The sequence below is a fragment of the Triticum aestivum genome, chromosome 7B (assembly GCF_018294505.1).
Source record: "Triticum aestivum cultivar Chinese Spring chromosome 7B, IWGSC CS RefSeq v2.1, whole genome shotgun sequence".
NCBI classification, from domain to species: Eukaryota; Viridiplantae; Streptophyta; class Magnoliopsida; order Poales; family Poaceae; genus Triticum; species Triticum aestivum.
In genome coordinates this window covers 50,638,914-50,659,399 of record NC_057813.1, presented here as the reverse complement: position 1 = coordinate 50,659,399, position 20,486 = coordinate 50,638,914, and the positions used below count along the sequence as shown (strand labels likewise).

Below are 20,486 nucleotides of genomic sequence, written 5' to 3'. Positions count from 1 at the left end.
CGCCGGGGAGTATATGGGCCTTATTGGGCCATACAGGAATAGAGGAGAGAGGCCAAAAGGAAGGAGGCCTGCGCCCCCCCCCCCTCTAGTCCAAATTGGACAAGGGGAGCAGCCCCCTTTTCCTTCTCCCTCTCCTCCTCTTTCCTTCTCTCCTACTCCAACAAGGAAAGGAGGAGTCCTACTCCCGGTGGGAGTAGGACTCCCCCCTTGGCGCGCCTCCTCCCTAGGCCGGCCGCCTCCCCCCTTGCTCCTTTATATACAGGGGCAGGGGGCACCCCAGAGACATAACAACAATTGATCTCTTGATCTCTTAGCCGTATGCGGTGCCCCCCTCCACCATAGTCCTCCTCGATAATGTTGTAGCGGTGCTTAGGTGAAGCCCTGCGACGGTAGAACATCAAGATCGTCACCACGCCGTCGTGCTGACGGAACTCTCCCTCGACACTCGGCTGGATCGGAGTTCGAGGGACGTCATCGAGCTGAACGTGTGCTAGAACTCGGAGGTGTCGTAGTTTCGGTGCTTGATCGGTCGGGCCGTGAAGACGTACGACTACATCAACCGCGTTGTGCTAACGCTTCCGCTTACGGTCTACGAGGGTACGTGGACAACACTCTCCCCTCTCATTGCTATGCATCACCATGATCTTGTGTGTGCGTAGGAAATTTTTGAAATTACTACGTTTCCCAATAGTGGCATCAGAGCCTGGTTTTATGCGTAGATGTTATATGCACGAGTAGAACACAAGTGAGTTGTGGGCGATACAAGTCATACTGCTTACCAGCATGTCATACTTTGGTTCAACGGTATTGTTGGATGAAGCGGCCCGGACCGACATTACGCGTACGCTTACGCGAGACTAGCGGGTGTATGTTTCTCCAACGTTAGTTGAACCGAGTGTGGCTACGCCCGGTCCTTGCGAAGGTTAAAATAGCACTAACTTGACGAACTATCGTTGTGGCTTTGATGCGTAGGTAAGAACGATTCTTGCTCAGCTCGTAGCAGCCACGTAAAATTTGCAACAATAAAGTAGAGGACGTCTAACTTGTTTTTGTAGGGCATGTTGTGATGTGATATGGTCAAGACGTGATTCTATATTTTATTGTATGAGATGATCATGTTTTGTAACCGAAGTTATCGGCAACTGGTAGGAGCCATATGGTTGTCGCTTTATTGTATGAAATGCAAACGCCTTGTAATTGCTTTACTTTATCACTAAGCGGTAGGATAGTCGTAGAAGCAATAGATGGCGTAACGACAACAATGCTACGATGGAGATCAAGGTGTCACGCCGGTGACGATGGTGATCACGACAGTGCTTCAAAGATGGAGATCACAAGCACAAGACGATGATGGCCATATCATATCACTTATATTGATTGCATGTGATGTTTATCCTTTATGCATCTTATCTTGCTTTGATTCACAGTAGCATTTTAAGATGATCTCTCACTAATTATCAAGAAGTGTTCTCCCTGAGTATGCACCGTTGCGAAAGTTCTTCGTGCTGAGACACCACGTGATGATCGGGTGTGATAGGCTCTACGTTCAAATACAACGGGTGCAAAACAGTTGCACACGCGGAATACTCAGGTTAAACTTGACGAGCCTAGCATATACAGATATGGCCTCGGAACACGGAGGCCGAAAGGTCGAATGTGAATCATATAGTAGATATGATCAACATAGTGATGTTCACCATTGAAAACTACTCCATCTGACGTGATGATCGGACATGGTTTAGTTGATTTGGATCACGTGATCACTTAGATGACTAGAGAGATGTCTGTCTAAGTGGGAGTTCTTAAGTAATATGATTAATTGAACTTTAATTTATCATGAACTTAGTCCTGGTAGTATTTTGCAAATTATGTTGTAGATCAATAGCTCGCGTTGTTGCTTCCCTATGTTTTTGCTTCCCTATGTTTTTATATGTGTTCCTAGAGAAAACTAAGTTGAAAAATGTTAGTAACAATGATGCGGACTTGGTCCGTGATCTGAGGTTTATCCTCATTGCTGCACAGAAGAATTATGTCATTGATGCACCGCTAGGTGACAGACCTATTGCAGGAGCAGATGCAGACGTTATGAATGTTTGGCTAGCTCAATATGATGACTAGATAGTTTTGTGCACCATGCTTTATGGCTTAGAACCGGGACTACAAAAAACATTTTTGAAATGTCATGGAACATATAAGATGTTTCAAGAGATGAAATTGGTATTTCGGACTCATGCCCGTGTCAAGAGGTATGAGACCTCTGACGAATACTTCGCCTAAAAATGGAGGAGAATTGCTCAACTAGTGAGCAAGTACTTAGATTGTGTGAGTACTACAATCGCTTGAATCAAGTGGGAGTTAATCTTCCAGATAAGATAGTGATTGATAGAGTTCTCTAGTCACCATCACAAAGTTACTAGAACTTCGTGATGAACTACAATGCAAGGGATGACGAAAACGATTCCCGAGCTCTTCGTGATGCTGAAATCGATGAAGGTAGAAATCAAGAAAAGAGCATCAAGTGTTGATGATTGACAAGACCACTAGTTTCATGAAAAGGGCAAAGGAAAAGAAAGGGAACTTCAATTAGAATGGCAAGCAAGTTGTCACTCCTGCAAAGAAGCCCAATGCTGGACCAAAGCCTGAAACTGAGTGCTTCTACTGCAAAGGAAATGGTCACTGGAAGCGGAAATACCTTGGATATTTGGTGAATAAGAAGGATGGCAAAGTGAACAAGGGTACATTTGATATACAGGTTATTAATGTGTACCTTACTAGTGTTTATAGTAGCCCCTGAGTATTTGATACTTGTTCGGTTGCTAAAAAATAGTAACTCGAAACAGGAGATACAAAATAAACAGAGACTAGTTGAGGGTGAAGTAACGATGTGTGTTGGAAGTGGTTCCAAGATTGATATGATCATCATCGTACACTCCATATATTTTCGAGATTAGTGTTGAACCTAAATAAATGTTATTTGGTGTTTGCGTTGAGCATAAATATGATTAGATCATGTTTATTGCAATACGATTATTCATCTAAGACAGAGAATAAATTGTTATTCTGTTTACATCAATAAAACCTTCTATGGTCATACACCCAATGTTGATGGTTCATTGAATCTTGATCACGATGACACATGTATTCATAATATTGATGCCAAAATATGCAAAGTTTATAATGATATTGCAACATATTTGTGGCACTGCCGTTTGGGTCATATCAGTGTAAAGCGCTTGAAGAAACTCCATAAAGATGGATTTTTTGAATCATTTGATTATGAATCATTTGATGCTTGCGAACCGTGCCTTATGGGCAAGATGACTAAAACTCTGTTCTCCGAAACAATGGAACGAGCTAGAGACTTATTGGAAAAAATACATACTGATGTATGCGGTCCAATGAGTGTTGATGCTCGTGGTGGGTATCGTTATTTTCTGACCTTCACAAGATGATTTGAGCAGATATGAGTATATCTACTTAATGAAACAGAAGTCTGAAACATTTGAAAAGTTTAAAGAATTTCAGAGTGAAGTGGAGAATCATCGTAACAAGAAAATAAAGTTTCTACTATCTTATCGTCGAGGAGAATATTTGAGTTATGAGTTTGGCCTTCATATAAAACAATGTGGAATAGTTTCACAGTTCACACCACCTGGAACACCACAACGTTATGGTGTGTCCGAATGTCGTAACCGCACTTTATTGGATATTGTGCAACCTATGATGTCTCTTATCGGTTTACCACTATCATTTTGGGGTTATGCATTAGAGACAGTTGCATTCACTTTAAATAGGGCACCATCAAAATACGTTGAGACGACGCCTTATGAACTGTGGTTTGGCAAGAAACCAAAGTTTTCGTTTCTTAAAAGTTTGGGGCTGCGATGCTTATGTGAAAAAGTTTCAACCTGATAAGCTCGAACCCCAATCGGAGAAGTGTGTCTTCATAGAATACCCAAAGGTAACTATTGGGTACACCTTCTATCACAGATCCGAAGGCAAGTTATTCATTGCTAAGATGGATCCTTTCTACAGAAGAAGTTTCTCTCGAAAGAAGTGAGTGGGAGGAAAGTAGAACTTGATGAGGTAATTGTACCTTCTCCTGAATTGGAAAGTAGTTCATCACAGAAATTAGTTCCAGTGATTCCTACACCAATTAGTGAGGAAGCTAATGATGATGATCATGAAACTTCAGATCAAGTTACTACAAAACCTCGTAGGTCTTCCAGAGTAAGATCCACACCAGAGTGGTACGGTAATCCTGTTCTGGAAGTCATGTTACTAGACCATGATAAACTTACGAACTATGAGGAAGCGATGATGAGCCCAGATTCCGCGAAATGGCTTGAGGCCATGAAATCTGAGATGGGATCCATGTATGAGAACAAAGTATGGACTTTGATTGACTTGCTCGATGATCAGCAAGCCATGTTAAATAAATGGATCTTCAAGAGGAATACAGACATTGATAGTAGTGTTACTATCTACTAAGCTTGACTTGTTGCGAAAGGTTTTCGACAAGTTCAAGGTGTTGAATACGATGAGATTTTCTCACTCGTATCGATGCTTAAGTCTGTCCGAATCATATTAGCAATTGCCACATTTTATGAAATCTGGCAAATGGATGTCAAAACTGCATTCCTCAATGGATTCTTTAAAGAAGAGTTGTATATGATGCAACCAGAAGGTTTTGTTAATCCTAAAGGTGCTAACAAAATGTGCAAGCTCCAGCGATCCATCAATGGACTGGTGCAAGCATCTCGGAGTTGGAATATACGCTTTGATGAGTTGATCAAAGCATATGGTTTTATACAGACTTTTGGAAATACCTGTATTTACAAGAAAGTGAGTGGGAGCACTACAGCCTTTCTGATAAGTATATGTGAATGACATATTATTAATTGGAAATGATGTAGAATTTTCTGGAAAGCATAAAGGAGTGATTAAAAGGAGTTTTTTCAAAGAAAGACCTCGGTGAAGCTGCTTACACATTGAGCATCAAGATCTATATAGATAGATCAAGACGCTTGATAAGTTATTCAATGAGTACATACCTTGATAAGATTTTGAAGTAGTTCAAAATGAAACAGTGAAAGAAGGAGTTCTTGCCTGTGTTGCAAGGTGCAAAATTGAGTAAGACTCAAATCCCGACCACGGCAGAAAAGAAAGAGAATGAAAGTCATTCCCTATGCCTTAGTCATAGGTTCTATAAAGTATGCTATGCTGTGTACCAGACCTATTGTATACCTTGCTCTGAGTTTGGCAAAGGAATACAATTTTGATCTAATAGTAGATCATTGGACAGCGGTCAAGAATATCCTTAGTGAGGACTAAGGAGATGTTTCTCGATTATGGAGGTGACAAAAGGTTCGTTGTAAATGGTTACATCGATACAAGTTTTGGCACTGATCCAAATGACTCTAAGTCTCAATCTGGATACATATTGAAAATGGGAGCAATTAGCTAGAGTAGCTCCGTGCAGAGCATTGTGGACATAGAATATTTGCAAAATACGTACGGCTCTGAATATGACAGACCCATTGACTAAACTTCTCTCACAAGCAAAACATGATCATACCTTAGTATTCTTTGGGTGTTAATCACATAGCGATGTGAACTAGATTATTGACTCTAGTAAACCCTTTGGGTGTTGATCCCATGACGATGTGAACTATGGGTATTAATCACATACAGATGTGAATATTGGTGTTAAATCACATGGCGATGTGAACTAGATTATTGACTCTAGTGCAAGTGGGAGACTGAAGGAAATATGCCCTAGAGGCAATAATAAATTTATTATTTATTTCCTTATTTCATGATAAATGTTTATTATTCATGCTATAATTGTATTAACCGGAAACATAATACATGTGTGAATACATAGACAAACATAGTGTCACTAGTATGCCTCTACTTGACTAGCTCGTTAATCAAAGATGGTTAAGTTTCCTAACCATAGACATGAGTTGTCATTTGATTAACGGGATCACATCATTAGAAGAATGATGTGATTGACTTGACCCATTCCGTTAGCTTAGCTCTTGATCATTTAGTATGTTGCTATTGCTTTCTTCATGACTTATACAAAGTTCCTATAACTATGCGATTATGCAACTCCCATTTACCGGAGGAACACTTTGTGTGCTACCAAACGTCACAATGTAACTGGGTGATTATAAAGGAGCTCTACAGGTGTCTCCAAAGGTACATGTTGAGTTGGCATATTTCGAGATTAGGTTTTGTCACTTTGATTGTCGGAGAGGTATCTCTGGGCCCTCTCGGTAATGCACATCACTATAAGCCTTGCAAGCAATGTGACTAATGAGTTAGTTGCGAGATGATGTATTACAGTACGAGTAAAGAGACTTGCCGATAACGAGATTGAACTAGGTATTAGATACCGACGATTAAATCTCGGGCAAGTAACATACCGATGACAAAGGGAACAACGTATGTTGTTATGTGGTTTGACCGATAAAGATCTTCGTAGAATTTGTAGGAGCCAATATGAGCATCCAGGTTCTGCTATTGGTTATTGACAGGAAACGGTTCTCGGTCATGTCTACATAGTTCTCGAACCCGTAGGGTCCGCACGCTTAAGGTTTCGATGACAGTTATATTATGAGTTTATGAGTTTTGATGTACCGAAGGAGTTCGGAGTCCCTGATGAGATCGGGGACATGACGAGGAGTCTTGAAATGGTCAAGACGTAAAGATCGATATATTGGACAACTATATTCGGAGTTCGGAAAGGTTCCGAGTCATTCGGGTATTTTTCGGAGTACCGGAGAGTTACGGGAATTCGCCGAGGAGTATATGGGCCTTATTGGGCCATACGGGAATAGAGGAGAGAGGCCAAAAGGAAGGAGGCCTGCGCCCCCCCTCTAGTCCGAATTGGACAAGGGGAGCAGCCCCCTTTTCCTTCTCCCTCTCCTCCTCTTTCCTTCTCTCCTACTCCAACAAGGAAAGGAGGAGTCCTACTCCCGGTGGGAGTAGGACTCCCCCCTTGGCACGCCTCCTCCCTAGGCCGACCGCCTCCCCCCTTGCTCCTTTATATACGGGGGCAGGGGGGCACCCCAGAGACACAACAACAATTGATCTCTTGATCTCTTAGCCGTGTGCGGTGCCCCCCTCCACCATAGTCCTCCTCGATAATGTTGTAGTGGTGCTTAGGCGAAGCCCTGCGACGGTAGAACATCAAGATCGTCACCACACTGTCGTGCTGACGGAACTCTCCCTCGACACTCGGTTGGATCGGAGTTCGAGGGACGTCATCGAGCTGAACGTGTGCTAGAACTCGGAGGTGCCGTAGTTTCGGTGCTTGATCGGTCGGGCCGTGAAGACGTACGACTACATCAACCGCATTGTGCTAACGCTTCCGCTTACGGTCTACGAGGATACGTGGACAACACTCTCCCCTCTCATTGCTATGCATCACCATGATCTTGTGTGTGCGTAGGAAATTTTTGAAATTACTACGTTTCCCAACAAGGAAAACGCTACTGCTAAAGCGCTTAGCAGTAACACTAGTATGGAAAGCGCTTCTACTATGTAAGTATAGAAGTAGTGTGTGTCAACACGCGCTGCTGCTAAACGTTAGCTGTAGCACCTTATCAGTAGCGCGGATACCCGCGCTACTGATACACCAAATAGTCGCGCTACTGGTAGGCTTTTCCTTAGTAATGGTGACCTCTCCCTTGAGGTGTCATCCCTGTCGCTTGTCACTCATCCTCATACGTACGAGCAACCTTTCAAACTTCATAGGTGGGGTGATCTTCACTACCACCAGTAACCCATTTAATGCATAAGATCACATCAAATGAGGTTGATAAATGCTTTTTCGTATATGTTCTAAGTATAAAATTATAAGAAAATAAGGTAATCATTTCATTTTTTTTATCATTTCATTTTTTTCTTTGTGGGCATTTGTCATGTTGTTGTCATAACTGACTATTTTTTTTTGTCACACGATAGGCTGATTTGGGGGAGAGTCGTAGATAGGACGGTTTCTCGTGCCGCTGCCAACGTCATCTGAGAAATTAAGGTCCCCTCGCCTCCGGCCGCTATCTTGGTGCTGAGAGCTGGGGGGACGTCGGATCTTTAGACCTTTATGCTATTTATCAATGCCTAGTGATCATCATAGTTATGTGACAATACATTTTCTCTCGTTCTTTTGGCGGTTCCATGAGGTTAGAGAGTTTTCTGTCCTTGCATATCCGATTATTCGGATCTGATTAGTTTATGTTGATTCTTTGTGGAGGTGAAATCTTTCATCGACACCATGGTGAGGATATAGTGATTCGACGACCTACACTTCTAGGGGGTCATCCCCGGCCCAAGTACATTCATGAATCAAGGCTTTCCATCTTTTTGGATGGGCGACTCAAGACGCTTTCAAAAACCATTATTGGTAATGTTCGTGCAGGTGAAAGAGTGACAACATCGTTGCTTCAGTCCAATAGCAGCATATTTACCAAAGTCTTTGGACTATTTCTTCGAGCATATTTACCGAAGTCTTTTAACGAACTAGTTTTCTTGCCAACTAAACATCAATGTCTGTGCAACTACACTACATTGCCGTGCCAACTGAGCATATGTGTGTGCCAATAGTCGTGCCAACTAAACATCAATGTGTGTGCAACTAGACTACATTGTCGCCCAACTGAGTGTTGGGAAACATAGTAATTTCAAAAAAAAATCCTACGCACACGCAAGATAATGGTGATGCATAGCAACAAGAGGGGGAGTGTATCTTCATACCCTTGAAGATCGCTAAGCGGAAGTGTTTATCAACACGGTTGATGTAGTCGTACGTCTACACGATCCGACCGATCCAAGTACCGAATGCACGGCACCTCCGAGTTCTGCACACGTGTAGCTTGATGACGTCCTCGCCTTCTCGATCCAGCAAGAAGGGCGAAGTAGTAGATGAGTTCCGTCAGCACGACAGCGTGGTGACAGTGTTGGTGAAGAACAATCTCCGCAGGGCTTCGCCTAAGCACTACGGAAACTATGACGGAGGATAAACTAGAGGGGACGGGGTTGCCGCCACACGACTTGGTGTTTCTTGATGTATCTTTGGTGCTAGCCCTGCCCCTCTATTTATATGTTGAGCCTTGGGGTCGAAACTTGGAGAAAAAGCCTCCACAAAGTCGGTTTCACCCGAAAGGCAAGAGTCCTTCTCGGACTCCAGGGCCAGACGCCAGGGTCCCTGGCGTCCGCAAAACCTCCTTTTGCACTTTACAAAACCTTGTGGGCTTTCCCCTTTGGCCCAAATAACGTGTTCTCGTACCCAAACATTTCGGGAAACATCCGGAACCCCTTTCGGTGAATTCTAGAACCCTTCCGAAGACCAAACAACATTATCCCATATATTAAACTTTATCTCCGGACTATTCCGGAGTTCCTCGTCATGTTCATGATCTCATTCGGGACTCCGAACAACATTCGGTTACCAACATACATAACTCATATAATACTATACCGTCAACGAACATTAAGCGTGCGGACCCTACGGGTTCAAGAACTATGTAGACATGACCGAGATATCTCTCTGGTCAATAATCAATAGCAGAACCTGGATGCCCATATTGGCTCCTACATATTCTATGAAGATCTTTATTGGTCAAACCGCATAACAACATACGTTATTCCCTTTGTCATCAGTATGTTACTTGCCCGAGATTCGATCATCGGTATCTCAATACCTAGTTCAATCTCGTTACCGGCAAGTCTATTTACTCGTTTCGTAATACATCATCCCGCAACTAACTTATTAGTTGCAATGCTTGCAAGGCTTATAGTGATGTGCATTACTGAGTGGGCCCAGAGATACCTCTCCGACAATCGGAGTGACAAATCCTAATCTCGAAATACGCCAACCAAACAAGTAGCTTCGGAGACACCTGTAGAGCACCTTTATAATCACCCAGTTACGTTGTGACGTTTGGTAGCACACAAAGTGTTCCTCCGGTAAACGGGAGTTGCATAATCTCATAGTCATAGGAACATGTATAAGTCATGAATAAAGCAATAGCAACATACTAAACGATCAAGTGCTAAGCTAACGGAATGGGTCAAGTCAATCACATCATTCTCCTAATGATGTGATCTTGTTAATCAAATGACAACTCATGTCTATGGTTAGGAAACTTAACCATCTTTGGTTAACGAGCTAGTCAAGTAGAGGCATACTAGTGACACTATGTTTGTCTATGTATTCACACATGTATTATGTTTCCGGTTAATAAAATTCTAGCATGAATAATAAACATTTATCATGAAATAAGGAAATAAATAATAACTTTATTATTGCCTCTAGGGCATATTTCCTTCAGCCTCCCACTTTCACTAGAGTCAATAATCTAGTTCACATCGCCATGTGATTTAACACCAATATTCATATCTGTATATGATTAACACCCATAGTTTACATCGTCATGTGACCAACACCCAAAGGGTTTACTAGAGTCAATAATCTAGTTCACATTGCTATGTGATTAACACCCAAAGAGTACTAAGGTGTGATCATGTTTTGCTCATGAGAGAAGTTTAGTCAAGGGGTGTGTCACATTCAGAGCCGTACGTATTTTGCAAAATATTCTATGTCTACAATGCTCTATACGGAGCTACTCCAGCTAATTGCTCCCACTTTCAATATGTATCCAGATTAAGACTTAGAGTCATCTGGATTAGTGTCGAAACTTGCATCGACGTAACCCTTTACGAAGAACCTCTTGTCACCTCCATAATCGAGAAACATATCATTATTCCACCAAGGATAATTTTGACCAATGTCCAGTGATCTACTCCTAGATCACTATTGTACTCCCTTGCCAAACCAGGGCAGAGTATACAATAGGCCTGGTCCATGGCATACTTTTATAGAACCTATGACTAAGGCATAGGGAATGACTTTCATTCTCTTTCTATTTTCTGTCGTGGTCGGGATTTGAGTCTTACTCGATTTCACACCTTTGCAACATAGGCAAGAACTCTTTCTTTGACTGTTCCATTTTGAACTACTTCAAAATCTTGTCAAGGTATGTACTCATTGAAAATCTTATCAAGCGTCTTGATCTATCTCAATAGATCTTTATGCTCAATATGTAAGTAGCTTTACTAAGGTCTTTCTTTTAAAGAACTCCTTTCAAACACTTATTTTTGCTTTCTAGAAAATTCTACATTATTTCCGATCAACAATATGTCATTCACATATACTTATCAGAAAGGCTGTAGTGCTCCCACTCACTTTCTTGTAAATACATGCCTTTCCAAAAGTCTGCATAAAACCATATGCTTTGATGAACTCATCAAAGCGTATATTCCAACTCTGAGATGCTTGCACCAGTCCATTGATGGATTGTTGGAGCTTGCACACTTTGTTAGCACCTTTAGGATTGACAAAACCTTCTGGTTGCATCATATACAACTCTTCTTTAATAAATCCATTAAGGAATGTAGCTTTGACATCCATTTGCCAGATTTCATAAAATGTGGCAATTGCTAACATGATTCGGACAGACTTAAGCATCGATACGAGTGAGAAAATCTCATCGTATTCAACACCTTGAACTTATCGAAAACCTTTCGCAACAAGTCGAGCTTAGTAGATAGTAACATTACTATCAGTGTTCGTCTTCCTCTTGAAGATCCATTTATTTAACATGGCTTGCTAATCATTGAGCAAGTCAATCAAAGTCCATACTTGTTCTCATACATGGATCCTATCTCAGATTTTATGGCTTCGAGCCATTTCGCGGAATCTGGGCTCATCATCGCTTCCTCATAGTTCGTAGGTTCATCATGGTCTAGTAACATGACTTCCAGAACCGTACCACTCTGGTGCTGATCTTACTCTAGAAGACCTACGAGGTTTGGTAGCAACTTGATCTGAAGTTTCATGATCATCATCATTAACTTACTCACTAATTGGTGTAGGAATCACTGGAACTGATTTATGTGATGAACTACTTTCCAATAAGGGAGAAGGTACAACTACCTCATCAAGTTCTACTTTCCTCCCACTCACTTCTTTCGAGAGAAACTCCTTCTCTAGAAAGGATCCATCTTAGCAATGAATAACTTGCCTTCGGATCTGTGATAGAAGGTGTACCCAATAGTTACCTTTGGGTATTCTATGAAGACACACTTCTCCGATTTGGGTTCGAGCTTATCAGGTTGACACTTTTTTCACATAAGCATCGCGGCCCCAAACTTTAAGAAATGACAACTTTGGTTTCTTGCTAAACCACAGTTCATAAGGCGTCGTCTCAACGGATTTCGATGATGCCCTATTTAGAGTGAATGCAACTATCTCTAATGCATAATCCCAAAACGATAGTGGCAAATCGGTAAGATACATCATAGATCGCATCATATCCAATAAAGTAAGGTTACGACGTTCGGACACACCATAATGATGTGGTGTTCCAGGTGGTGTGAACTGTGAAACTATTCCACATTGTTTTATCTGAAGGCCAAACTCGTAACTGAAATATTCTTCTCCACGATCAGATCATAGAAACTTTATTTTTTTGTTACGATGATTCTTCACTTCACTCTGAATTTCTTTGAACATTTCAAATGTTTCAGACTTGTGTTTCATTAAGTAGATATACCCATATCTGCTGAAATCTTTTGTGAAGGTCAGAAAATGATGATACTCGCCACGAGCATCAACACTCATTGGATCGCATACATCGGTATGTATTATTTCCAATAAATTAGTAGCTCGTTCCATTGTTCCGAAGAACGGAGTTTTAGTCATCTTGCCCAAAAGGCACGGTTCACAAGCGTCAAATGATTCATAATCAAGTGATTCCAAAAACCCATCAGCATGGAGTTTCTTCATGCGCTTTACATTGATATGACCCAAACGGCAGTGCCACAAATAAGTTGCACTATCATTATCAACTTTGCATCTTTTGGCATCAATATTATGATTATGTGTATCACTAGGATCGAGATCCAACAAACTATTTTCATTGGGTGTATGACCATCGAAGGCTTTATTCATGTAAACAGGATAACAATTATTCTCTGACTTTAAATGAATAACCATATTGCAATAAACATGATCAAATCATATTCATGCTCAACGCAAACACCAAATAACATTTATTTAGGTTTAACACTAATACCAAAAGTATAGGGAGTGTGCGATGATGATCATATCAATCTTGGAACCACTTCCAACATACATCATCACTTCACCCTCAACTAGTCTCTGTTTATTCTGTAACTTTTGAGTTACTGATTTTTAGCAACTGAACAAGTATCAAATACCCAGGGGCTACTATAAACACTAGTAAGGTACACATCAATAACCTGTATATCAAATATACCCTTGTTCACTTTGCCATCCTTCTTATCCACCAAATATTCATGGTATTTTTGCTTCCAGTGACCATTTCCTTTGCAATAGAAGCACTTAGTTTCAGGCTTTGGTCCAGCTTTGGGCTTCTTCACGGGAGTGACAACTTGCTTGCCATTCTACTTGAAGTTCCCTTTCTTTTCCTTTGCCCTTTTCTTGAAACTAGTGATCTTGTTTAATCATCAACACTTGATGCTTTTTTCTTGATTTCTACCTTCGTTGATTTCAGCATCACGAAGAGCTCGGGAATCGTTTGTGTCATCCCTTGCATACTATAGTTCATCATGAAGTTCTAGTAACTTAGTGATGGTGACTAGAGAACTCTATCAATCACTATCTTATCTGGAAGATTAACTCCCACTTGATTCAAGTGATTGTAGTACACAGACAATCTAAGCACTTTGCTCACTAGTTGAGCAATTCTCCTCCATCTTTTAGGCGAAGTATACTGTCAGAGGTCTCATACCTCTTGACATGGGCATGAGTCTGAAATATCAATTTCATCTCATGGAACATCTCATATGTTCCGTGACGTTTCAAAAATGTTTTTGTAGTCCCTGTTCTAAGCCATAAAGCATGGTGCACAAAACTATCAAGTAGTCATCATATTGAGCTAGCCAAACGTTCATAACATCTGCATCTGCTCCTGCAATAGGTCTGTCACCTAGCAGTGCATCAAGGACATAATTCTTCTGTGCAGCAATGAGGATAAACCTCAGATCACGGACCAAGTCCGCATCATTGCTACTAACATCTTTCAACTAAGTTTTCTCTAGGAACACATATAAAAACATAGGGAAGCAACAACGCGAGTTATTGATCTACAACATAATTTGCAAAATACTACCAGGACTAAGTTCATGATAAATTAAAGTTCAATTAATCATATTACTTAAGAACTCCCACTTAGATAGACATCCCTCTAATCATCTAAGTGATCACGTGATCCAAATCAACTAAACCATGTCCGATCATCACGTGAGATGGAGTAGTTTTCAATGGTGAACATAACTATGTTGATCATATCTACTATATGATTCACGCTCGACCTTTCAGTCTCAGTGTTCCGAGGACATATCTGTATATGCTAAGCTCCTCAAGTTTAACCTGAGTATTCCGCGTGTGCAACTGTTTTGCACCCGTTGTATTTGAACATAGAGCCTATCACACCCGATCATCACATGGTGTCTCAGCATGAAGAACTTTCGCAACGGTGCATACTCAGGAAGAACACGTATACCTTGAAATTTAGTGAGAGATCATCTTATAATGCTATCGTCAATCAAAACAGAATAAGATGTATAAAAGATTAACATCACATGCAATCAAAATATGTGACATGATATGGCCATCATCATCTTGTGCCTTTGATCTCCATCTCCAAAGCATCGTCATGATCTCCATCGTCATCGGCATGACACCATGATCTTCATCATCTTGATCTATATTAATGTGTCGTCACATGGTCGTCTTGCCAACTATTGCTCTTGCAACTATTGCTATCGCATAGTGATAAAGTAAAGCAATTATTTGGTGCTTGCATCTTATGCAACAAAGAGACAACCATAAGGCTTCAGCCAGTTGCCGATAACTTCAACAAAACATGATCATCTCATACAATAAAATATAGCATCACGTCTTGACCATATCACATCACAACTCTGTTGGAAAAGGCAGTGCCTAGGAGGCGCTTAGGCACGCCTAGGCGCTAGGCAATGGCCAAATGCCTCGCCTAGGGCATAAATGGAGGTCTAGGCAGGGCAAGCAAGGAATTTCCTACCCAAGAAGGAAATCATGCCATATAGTGCACTGATATGCCAAACGGGTTATATTGCAATGGCAGTGGATGGTAATTAACTTATTTGTATGCCCTAAACTAATATCAACACCCATATAATAATAAAAAATACAATACGAGTAAAAACTATATTACCGCCTAGGCCGCGCCTAGGGCGCTTAGGCACCGCCTAGGCACTAGGCGAAGGCCAACCGCCTCGCTTACGCCTACCGCTTTTTCCAACCTTGCATCACAATATGCCCTGCAAAAACAAGTTAGACGTCCTCTACTTTGTTGTTGCAAGTTTTACGTGGCTGCTACAGGCTGAGCAAGAACCGTTCTAACCTACGCATCAAAACCACAACTATAGTTCGTCAAGTTAGTGTTGTTTTAACCTTCTTAAGGACCGGGCGTAGCCACACTCGGTTCAACTAAAGTTGGAGAAACTGACACCCGCCAGCCACCTATGTGCAAAGCACGTCGGTAGAACCAGTCTCGCGTAAACATACGCGTAATGTCGGTCCGGGCCGCTTCATCCAACAATACCGCCGAACCAAAGTATGACATGCTGGTAAGCAGTATGACTTGTATCGCCCACAACTCACTTGTGTTCTACTTGTGCATATAACATCTACGCATAAAACCAGGCTCGGATGCCATTGTTGGGAAACGTAGTAATTTCAAAAAAATTCCTACGCACACGCAAGATCATGGTGATGCATAGCAACGAGAGGGGGAGTGTGTCTTCATACCCTTGAAGATCGCTAAGCGAAAGCGTTTATCAACGCGGTTGATGTAGTCGTACGTCTTCATGATCCGACCGATCCAAGTACCGAACGCACGGCACCTCCGAGTTCTGCACACGTTCAGCTCGATGACGTCCTCGCCTTCTCGATCCAGCAAGACGGGCGAAGTAGTAGATGAGTTCCGGCAGCACGACGGTGTTGTGGAGGTGTTGGTGAAGAACAATCTCCGCCGGGCTTCGCCTAAGCACTACAGAAACTATGACGAAGGATAAACTAGAGGGGACGGGGTTGCTGGCACACGGCTTGGTGTTTCTTGATGTGTCTTTGGTGCTAGCCCTTCCCCTCTATTTATATGTTGAGCCTTGGGGTCGAAACTTGGAGTAAAAGCCTCCACAAAGTCGGTTTCACCCGAAAGGCAAGAGTCCTTCTCGGACTCCAGGGCCAGACGCCGACGCCAGGGACCATGGCGTCTGGCCCTTGGACTCCACAAAACTTCCTTTTGCACTTTCCAAAACCTTGTGGGCTTTCCCCTTTGGCCCAAATAACGTGTTCTCGTACCCAAACATTTCTGGAAACATCCGGAACCCCTTTCGGTGAATTCCGGAACCCTTCCGGAGACCAAACAACATTATTCCATATATTAAACTTTATTTTCGGACTATGCCAGAGTTCCTTGTCATGTTCGTGATCTCATTCGGGACTCCGAACAACATTCGGTTACCAACATACATAACTCATATAATACTATATCATCAACGAATGTTAAGCGTGCGGACCCTACGGGTTCAAGAACTATGTAGACACGACCGAGACATCTCTCTGGTCAATAACCAATAGCGGAACCTGGATGCCCATATTGGCTCCTACATATTCTATGAAGATCTTTATCGGTCAAACCGCATAACAACATACGTTGTTTCCTCTGTCATCGGTATGTTACTTGCCCGAGATTCGATCGTCGGTATCTCAATACCTAGTTCAATCTCGTTACCGGCAAGTCTCTTTACTCGTTTCGTAATACATCATCCTGCAACTAACTTATTAGTTGCAATGCTTGCAAGGCTTATAGTGATGTGCATTACCGAGTGGGCCCAGAGATACCTCTCCGACAATCGGAGTGACAAATCCTAATCTCGAAATACGCCAACCCAACAAGTACCTTCGGAGACACCTATAGAGCACCTTTATAATCACCCAGTTATGTTGTGACGTTTGGTAGCACACAAAGTGTTCCTCCGGTAAACGGGAGTTGCATAATCTCATAGTCATAGGAACATGTATAAGTCATGAATAAAGCAATAGCAACATACTAAACGATCAAGTGCTAAGCTAACGAAATGGGTCAAGTCAATCACATCATTCTCCTAATGATGTGATCTCGTTAATCAAATGACAACTCATGTCTATGGTTAGGAAACTTAACCATCTTTGGTTAACGAGCTAGTCAAGTAGAGGCATACTAGTGACACTATGTTTGTCTATGTATTCACACATGTATTATGTTTCCGGTTAATACAATTCTAGCATGAATAATAAACATTTATCATGAAATAAGGAAATAAATAATAACTTTATTATTGCCTCTAGGGCATATTTCCTTCACTAAGCATGTTTCTGCCAATAGTCCTGCCAACTAAATATCGATGTGTGTGCAACTAGACTACATTACAAGCCAACTAAGTATATGTGTGTGCAACTAGTCTTCCTGCCAACTAAACATCAATGTGTGTGCAACTAGACTATGTTATAAGCCAACTAAACATCAATGTGTGAGAAATTAGACTACATTACAAGCTATGACAATTCATATGCGACTATGCGGACCAGATTGTGCAAGTCTGTGGCCATGCATGTGCCAACTAGGACTACTATGTATGAAACTACAACTACTGTGGATGCAGCTCCAAAAAGCTGGGTTTGAAAAAAATTGCACCATGCAGTATTAAAGTTGCACAAAGCAGTACTGAAGTTGCACAATATAGCGCCAAAGTTGGCATCAAAAAAATTCGTCGAAACATACCCATGCGGGATCTAGTTTTAAAGATCTCGTCGCAAAGAATTCAACAGTGAAGACGGATCTGAATTCCGACGCGTGGTTTGAAAGATATGACTTTTTAAAAATTTGGAAAACCAAAATAATTGTATGTGAAGCTGTTTCTTTCAAATCGGACTAACCAGTGTGAACACATTAAATACTAATAACGACATGCAGTAGCAGACAAAAAACAACTCATGCATGGCTAGGAAGCCTGGCCGCTCGTTGTCTCCAAATAGTGCGTATGCACTTTTTAGATTTTAGGTTACTTTATAGGTAAACGTTTGCATCCGGTCGACCGGCCGAGTTTCGGCCGGTCGCACCGCTCACTCTGCGATTCGCTCATCTGCACGTGGTCCACCACTGAACGACTGCCTCTCTTTACCTTATATCTCTTTAGAGCAAACGGGATCCACTCATTCTTCTGCTCGTGCACAAGTGCATCTCCTCTGCACAGCGAGCTGCGCTCTCTCCCCTCTTCCTCTCTGTAGATGCTCGCCCTTCCTCGCCGGCGACAAGCTATGCCGGCCGGCCATGGCCACCACCCACTTCTGTTTTCTTTTCCATCCCATGGTGGCCGTGGCTGCCCCCATCCCCCTTTTCCCCACTGCAAACAAGTGCTGCAAAACCAACGCTTAACAGTGCTGACGGCGGCGGCGACAAGTGTTTGAGACCCGCGACGGCCGGTGTTGGGTACCCCGGCGACAAGTGGTGGAGATCCGGCGTTTTATTTTTTTGCTGGAAGCAGCCCTAATTTTTGTTGTCATCGTCTTCTTCTTTTGCTGGAACCAACCAATTCGTTTTTGCTACCACGTTTGTTTCTTTGTTGGAATCAGTGTATCAATTTTTTGTTTCCACCATCTTCGATTTTTGCTAGAACCAATCCAAAAATTTGCTATCATGTTTCAGCAAGATTTTTCCTGGATCGGTGAGATGTTTCATTGAGACCGTCGGCAGGGACGGCATGTATTCTAGTCGATTTGCTGGCACCGTCTTTTTGGTTGCTACAACCGACAAGTTTTCTTGCTGGATTGGCGAGATGTTTCGTTGTGACGACGATGGCGCATGTTTTTCTGTCGGAAACGGCAATGTTTTTTGCTGGAACCGTGTTATTTTTTGCTACCACACAATTTTTTATTTTGCTGGAACCAACACCAAATTGTTGCCTTTTTGCTACTACTGGCGCTTTGATTTGCTGGAACCGGCTCCAATTTTTGCTACTACGGGCGTTTTTGTGTTGCTGGGACAACAACCATATTTTTCATTGTTTGCTACCAATTGTGTTTTGGTTTGCTGGAACCATCTCTATTTTTTGCTACCAACTGCGTTTTGATTTGCTGGAACCATCTATGTTTTTTGCTACCACTGCGAGCCATGGCGTTGTCGCCATTGATTCTGCTAGGGGCGAGGTGGTGGGAAACACTAGCGAGGGGCGGGGTGGGCGGCTACTGTCGATGGCGAGGGGACGGACATGTGTTACACGATGCGGAGGGGGGGGAGCCGCCATGGCTCCCTATGTTTTTTCTTCTCTGCTCGAAAAGACAACCGGCCACGGTGGCGATCGACGACGGCGGCAAGCATCGGCGGCGAGGCAAGCCGGCGGGGCGGGCGGAGTGCAAGGGCTGTCTGGGAGGTAGGCGGAGCTGTGAGGTGACTAGAGGAAGACGACGGGGAGGAGGGACACACGTGGGAGGGGATGACGTCGTTCATGCATAAGGATTTGACGGTACAGATAAAAAAATCGGACGGCTGAGGCGTGACCGGCCAAAATTTGGGTATGCGCGCCGGCGCCTATCATTGCCCTACTTTATATGTAAAACAGGACGAGATGCTCTTTCAGGATATCCACACACTTCTTCTTTGTCGAACCAAGAGCCGGTTTCTCACCCTAGCTCCATGTCACTGTCCTGCAAATAGCAGAAAACGAAAGGAAGAAAGTGTCAGTGCAGGTTCCCGACATCACCAAGGAACATCTGTCACAGGAGCAATCCCACGCCTCCGCGCCGGCAGCTAGCCGGAAAAATCACAATAATAATTCGCGAGAGCCAATTCAACTCCGTTCCATGTGGCACACCCTCCAGCTCCTCGTGCTCTCCCCTGCAGGCCCCCCTCCCCATCCTTGTCCTGTCTCCCACCTCCCTTGTTCTTCCGTTCTTCCCAGCCCCGAGCCATTTGCAGTTAGTTCCTGATCCCGCGGCGGCGGCGGTGGTGGCGGCTTCCATCTGCTGTCTTCCGCCTTGTCCCTGAGTTGCGTTTCTTGATGTGTTGGTGGTGACGGTAAGGTGGAGGAGGAGCTTCTTCCTGGCCGGGTGCCCGCCGCCTGAAGATCCCCTTTTGAGGGGCGGCAGGTGAGGGGAGATGCGCTGGACTGATCCCCATTACTCGCGCATCCATTTCTTGTAGCCGAAAGATCTGGTATTCCAGAGGTATGTTTGCAATGTTTCCGTATATTTTGTGAATCCCTGATCCGGGTTCGTCGTCGCTGAATTGTTCCGAGCCTGTTGTCATTTTTCTTCTTGTAGAAATGTCAAAATGATGCAATGCGCTCCG

General features: G+C 42.9%; 1 protein-coding gene across 2 annotated transcripts in view; it reads left to right on the top strand.

Annotated features, from left to right (window-relative positions):
- The first annotated feature begins 19,821 nt into the window (after positions 1 to 19,821).
- Positions 19,822 to 20,486, top strand: part of LOC123159034 (probable E3 ubiquitin-protein ligase XBOS35) — a 5,562-nt gene continuing 4,897 nt past the window's right edge. Inside the window, exon 1 of one of the 2 annotated variants that reach the window (XM_044576837.1) lies at positions 19,822 to 20,284. The gene's annotated coding sequence lies outside the window, so the exon portion shown is untranslated. Of the gene's footprint in view, positions 20,363 to 20,486 lie in introns of both variants that reach the window. The other variant, XM_044576834.1, reaches the window with a different exon arrangement.